Source organism: Cyprinus carpio, chromosome B2 (assembly GCF_018340385.1).
Source record: "Cyprinus carpio isolate SPL01 chromosome B2, ASM1834038v1, whole genome shotgun sequence".
NCBI classification, from domain to species: Eukaryota; Metazoa; Chordata; class Actinopteri; order Cypriniformes; family Cyprinidae; genus Cyprinus; species Cyprinus carpio.
The window spans coordinates 12828964-12835566 of NC_056598.1; the positions used below are offsets into that span (position 1 = coordinate 12828964).

General features: G+C 43.9%; 1 long non-coding RNA gene across 1 annotated transcript; it reads left to right on the forward strand.

Annotated features, from left to right (window-relative positions):
- The first annotated feature begins 3441 nt into the window (after window positions 1-3441).
- LOC109081718 lies at window positions 3442-5537 on the forward strand. Its single transcript, XR_006153997.1, has 3 exons — window positions 3442-3602; window positions 3943-4774; window positions 4912-5537. It is a non-coding gene; the product is annotated as an uncharacterized LOC109081718 (long non-coding RNA).
- Window positions 5538-6603: the final 1066 nt, after the last annotated feature.

The following is a 6603-nucleotide window of genomic DNA, read 5'->3' on the forward strand; positions in this document are numbered from 1 at the left end:
ACCCGAGGGGTGGATAAACTGGGGCTGGACTGGGAGGTTGAGAAGGCCGAGGCCCAACCTTCATCTAAGCTGGACGACCGTTTTCTAACCAGTCGTACACCTGCACACCAGGAGGTTTCGAAGTCCTGGAAACAGCCTTACTCGGTGCGCATTACAAACTCTGCGGCTGTGGATTTCGCCACCATTTCTGACATGGCGGACCGTGGCTATACAGCGATGCAGCCGTCAAAGAGACTCTCACCATCATCTCTTGCCTAATTCGGACACGGCTTGGAAGTTTTGCCCCCTTCTTCCTTCAAAGGCATGTCGAGTCACGTCTAACATCGCCGGTAAGTCCTACCTGGCTGCAGGTCAGGCGGCCGCCTCGCTCCACTAGATGGTGGTTCTTCAAGCCTACCAAGTGGAGCTCTTAAAAGAACTTGACAATGGAGATGGCATCACACCCGAGGCTTTGAAAGAGCTGTGGCGAGCAACAGATTTGGAGCTACCACTTCGAGTGCCCCCTCAGACACTCTGCGAAATCCAGCCTTCAGAGTCCGAGGGACGGCCCAAGGGGCTGGCAAAGACAGCCCATTTATGACGGCTCACACAGCTGCCGCGTTCTCGCTAGCGGTGGGGCCCGATGTTCATCTTGTTGGATTAAATCCTGCCGTAGACACGCTTCAGGATTATACGCAAGGATACACAGCAACTTTGACGCATGCACTTCCCTTGCTTACGGATGCTGCGAGCCTTTGGTACTCTGGCTTTTTAACGCATATGGTCGTGAAGCCAAAGGACATCGCAATGCTGCGGCAAGAGATGTCAGCTCTGCTGAGCAAAGGGGCTATAGAAGAAGTACACCCCTCTCAGATGGAGTCAGGTTTTTACAGCCACTATTTTGTTGTGCCAAAAAAAGGTGGTGGTTTACAACCGATATTGGATTTACGCCGTCTGAATCTTGCACTCAGGATGAGCAAATTCAAGATGTTGACGGTAAAGTCTATTCTGTCTCAGATTCAACCAAACAATTGGTTTGTCATGATCGATCTGAATGATGCATATTTTCATATTCAGATCAACAAGAGACACAGGAGGTTCCTCAGATTCACTTTAGAGGGCAAAGCGTATCAATACCGTGTTCTTCCCTTCGGCTTAGCCTTGGCTCCTCGGACATTTACGAAATGCATGGACGCAGTTCTGGCCCTGTTGCGGCTCCAGGGCATTCGTGTATTAAATTACCTGAACGATTGGCTGGTGTTAGCACAATCGCAGACTCAAGCACACTCTCATCGGGATCTTGTGCTGAATCATCTAAACAGCCTGGGCTTACGTACGAATTTCCAAAAGAGTGTTTTAATTCCCTCTCAGCGCATAACCTTTCTGGGAATAGACTTGGACTCTCGCGCGATGACGGCAAGATTGTCTCTCCCGTGCGTTCAGTTTCTCACGTCATGCCTGTGCCACTTCAGAGTAGGTCGCTCAGTGAAGGTGAGTTTGTGCCTCAAACTTTTGGGGGTAATGGCATCAGCATCCCCTGTAAACTGTCTGGGCTTGCTTCACATGCGCCCATTTCAGTGGTGGACGAAAAGCCAAAAGATTTCACCCCGTTGTTTCCCGCATCGGACGATTTCGGTGACACGGAGGTGTGTTATGTCAATAAAACTTTGCATGTCAGCCAGATTCCTTCGAACTGGAGTTCGGTTGGGGATGTGTGTTTGCCGCGAGACTGTCATGACGGACGCGTCTTTGACAGGTTGGGGAGCTGTTTGTCAAGGACGCCCAGCTCATGGATTAAGGACGGTGACACTACGCGGCTGGCATATAAACAGGTTGGAATTGCTGGCAGTTTTTCTAGCTCTCCAGTATTTCTTGAGTCTGCTGATCAGCCGTCATGTGTTAATCAGATCAGACAACATATTGGTTGTGTCGTATCTGAATCATCAAGGAGGATTACGCTCTCGCCCCCTGTGCAGGCTGGCAAGGAATATTCTTCTTTGGTCTCAGAACAGATTTCTGTCGATCCGAATGGTTCATGTTCCCGGGCACTTGAACTTCGGAGCGGATCTGCTCTTGAGACAGAGCCTGGAGGAGGGGGAATGGAGGTTGCACCCCCAAATGATGAGCTATATATGGCGAGTGTTTGGAGAAGCGGAAGTCGACTTAATCGCGTTGAGCATTACTACGCATTGCTCGCTATGGTTCTTCCTGTGCCCTCCATCACTCCTAGGCTTGGATGCGTTAGCACACAATTGACCGAGGACCAGCTGATATGCTTTTCCTCCAAATTTGACCAATTCCAGTGGTGTTATCCAGAATATGGCTGGACAGAGTGAGGAGCTGCTGTTGGTGGCTCCGTGGTGGCCCACGCAGCTTTGGTTTGCGGATCTGGTCAATCTGCTAGTGGGCTCTCCATTGGAGATTACCCTCAGACAGGACTTACTATCGCAAGCAAGAGTAATGATTTGGCACCCAAGGCCAGACCTATGGAAGCTGTGGGCGTGGCCTCTGAGCGGAGTGAGTTAATATTTTCCGGTCTCTCAGTTGAAACTACCGAGACTATAATGAACTCTAGGGCAGCTTCTACGAGACGCTTATATGCTTTTAAATGGAAACTGTTTACTGCCTGGTGTGGAATTCGTAATATGGATCCAGTTTATTACCCCGTGGTTTCAGTACTGGAGTTTCTTCAAGACTGTTTTTCAGATGGAGTAACACCAGCCACTCTTAAAGTGTATGTGGGAGCTATTTCAGCTAACCACGTATATATAGATGGTACTTCAGTGGGCTGTTATCCGCTGGTCTCTCGCTTTATGCAGTAAAGAAACTTAATGAGAAACTTTCTCAAAATTATGATGTAACCCCTGACCGCCCCCCCCCCCCCCAAAAAAAATAACAAATCTTAATCGTCGCATGCGCATTGCAAGAGTGATGGCACGCTAGCGACATCTGTTGGTCAAAGTCATGCAAGAACAGCGTAAACATTGCTTGTTCTGTAATCTAAAGTGTATAATACTATAATCTGTCATTAAATAACGATTTCAGATAAATTATCTGCATGTAGTCTTTTTTTAATTTGTAGCACTGTTACTCTGCCAGATAGTTATGGCTTCAAACATTCCAGACTAATATTTCAGTTAAGAAATCCAGGCGTTTTATGAATAAATGAAAGCCATTACACATTACACATATAAACTTTATATATAAATGTTTATTTTGATTATTTATTAGTTTTATTATCCAGATTATGACAGATTAACACTAGAAGTCCCAGAGATTTGTAACCCTCCTTTAGCCAAGTGGATGCTAACTGGCTAGTCTTTTGGCTATCATTAGCATCAATTCATGTGTAAATATGGTCATTACCTGAGCAATCTGCAGGGGGGTTGGGTGTGTGTGTGTGAATGGTTGCTGGTGGCTTGTTTGTATGTGTGGGGGAGGGAGGGCTGCTAAAAGCAGAGAACTTGATTGACCTCCTCTCCAAGAAAAGAAAATGCAGAGAAGACTCACCACTCGGCAGGCCGTGGAAATGATCCTGAGTGAAGTAAACCCTTGTGATTCAGATGGAGAAGACATAGAACTTCAGCCGGATTCGGACTCAGATCTGTCTGATCTGTCTTCAGGTTAAGTTTCATTTCATATTATTTCCTATTTCATTTCAAACCAGTAAGTGGAAAACACCAAAAAAGCAGAGTGGAGTGACATAAATATTTACTCTGCCTTTTTTGTATTGTCCACTTTTTTTGTTTGTACTACTTAGCAGACATTCACTGCCATCTGAAGTGCAAAACATTATTAGTTGTTTCTTTGCTTTAGTTGTATCTTTTTTTTTTGGGAAGATATTTCAGACATTATTCCGATACAGAGAAGGAGATACTGGAATTATTATTAGTATCTATGCATGCATTTGTGATATCATTTGACTTTTCCATTGCTCACAATTTGAATTTGTTCACACTGCAGATGAGGAGACTGCTCCTCAACCAAAAAAGAGAGCCCGTTTGGGGAATGACCTGACAGAGACAGCGAAAGATGGCACAGTGTGGCGTGAAGAACAGGTGGGGACGCGTCTCCCTTTCACCCCAATCAAAGCGTATGCTGCAGATGGAGAGCCAACGGCTAAGGCCAGGAAAAGTATCTCGAGTCGCCTTCAGAGCTTCCTGTGTTTCATTACTCTTGACATGCTTCATAGCATTCAAGAATGGACTATTCAACATGCACAGGAAACGGAGCATGTTCATTGGTTCATGGCCCTCCCTGAACTAATGGCATTTATTGCAATTGTCATCTTGCGGGGGCGTACCAAGGTTCCATCACTACGTGACTGCTGGTCAGCAAACCTGGGAAACCCACATATCATTGGAACAATGCCATGAAACCGCTTCCAAGACATCATGCGACACCTACGCTTTGATGACAGGTCCACCCGGAGTGATCGAGCAAAGACTGATAAGTTTGCTGCAATTTCCAGTGTGTGGGGATCATTTGTCACCAATTGCATCACGTCCTACAACCCTGGTCTACATATCACCGTTGATGAACAGCTTTTCCCGTCAAAGACTCTCTGCTGTTTCCTGCAGTATATTGCAACTAAACCTGACAAGTTTGGGATCAAGTTTTGGGTGGCTTGCGACCTAAAATCCAAGTACATTTGTAATGTCCTCCCATATCTTGGCAAGGACCCTAGTCGTCCCAGTGGAGAGAGACTGTCTGAAAATGTAGTGATGAGGCTGATGGAACCATTCCTAGACAAGGGCAGAAATGTTACCACGGACAATTTGAATTCACCACTCAGGTATGTTGCAGGTCTTTTGTGGTTCTATGTTTATGTGTTTCTAATTTTTAGAATCAACACCGCCAAGTGTGTCATTGTGTCATTGTGTCATTGTGTGTAAAAGTGCTATGAAAATAACAATTTATCTTATTTATTAGGTGTTTTCAACCACTGCTACTACGCTGACGGCGTATGCGCCCAAACGGAAGAAGACCGTCTACATTCTTAGCAGCATGCACAGCATGATTCAGACTGATAATACCACCAAAAGGAAGCCAAGCACTGTCACCCTTTACAACACCACAAAGTGCGGCGTGGATGTGATGGACCAGATGGTGCGGGAGTACACTGTCCGCACAGGGACATGGCGCTGGCCAGTTGCCGTGTTCTATAACATGATTGACATGGCAGCACTGAATGCACCTGTGCTGTATCAAGCATGCACCGGAAGGCAGGAAAGACGGGTGGACTTCCTGGTGGAGCTTGCAAGAGAGTTGGCTAACTCTCATATGTGTGCGAAGAAGGCAAGAAAAGAATAATTGCTTCGGACACAACCCTCCACACCTAGCCCTGGAAAAAGAGCCATGTGTCAGGTCAAACACCAATGCAAGAACAATCATGCCACTGTGTGATGTGTTCACTGCTACAGATACACATGTGGTAAATGCAGACGGGAGATACCATGGCAGTGCCAGGATTGTGAGTGATTGCTGGAATGTACTCACTCACTTTTTAATATTATTTTTAAATATGTGTACAAATGGTTGGTTTCTTTATTTTTATTTTGTACTATTTTTATCAATAAATCTCAGCAACAAAGGGAAAAAAAAACATGTGTGTTGATTTCTCCCTAAGATGGCAAAGTGAAACACAAGTTTCCTTGAAGTGGCTCAGCATGGCCCCACATTGTTTACATAACAAAAGCAACTGTTCACAGCTGATTAAGGATATTAGCCTAAAGCCTTCCAGCCCATCGGCTGTCCTGTGGGTTTTATAGGTAGAAAAGCCAAATGGCTGCTCTCTGGGACTTCTAGTGTTAAAGCATAACACTAGATTACAGAACAAAGGCGTCATTCTAGCGTTGCGCAAGATTAAGTCTTATTTTGTGGATTAAGTCATTATTAAGAGAAAGTTTCTCATTATTACGAGAAACTAAGTAATTATTACGAGAAACTAAGTCATTATTACGAGAAAGTTTCTCATTATTATGAGAAACTAAATTGTTATTAAGAGAAATTTTCTCATTATTACAAGAAATTTTCTCATTATGAGAAAGTTTTTCATTATTATGAGAAACTAAGTCATTATTATGAGAAACTAAGTCATTATTATGAGAAACTAAGTCATTATTATGAGAAAGTTTCTCAATATAACGAGATACTAAGTCATATTTATAAGAAAGTTTCTCATTATTATGACTAAAAGAATCAGATTTTTCTCAGCTGTGGCGGAAACAGGCTTCCATACTTATGAGTGTTTGCCATGCTGACCTCATATGGTTTTATCATAACCTGACGCGGAAATAACCGTCTAAACAGACCCCAGTGCTGGATTGTTGAAGCAATCTTCACCCGTCAGGAATGCTTACTTCCCTATGAGTTAATAACCACTCTGACTCTATATTCCCTTGTTAATTTTAAATGAAATAAATGTTTTTTAAAGCAAAAAAAAAAAAGAAAAAAAAGAAAAAAAAAAGAAGAAGCTTATTGTTTATGTTGTGAAATATAGTACACTGATTAGGATCTTAAAGGGATACTCCACCCTAAAATTAAAACCCGTAAAAGCTCAGTTCGTCTTCGGAACACAATTTAAGATGTTTTGGATGAAAACCTGGAGGCTCACTGGTGATA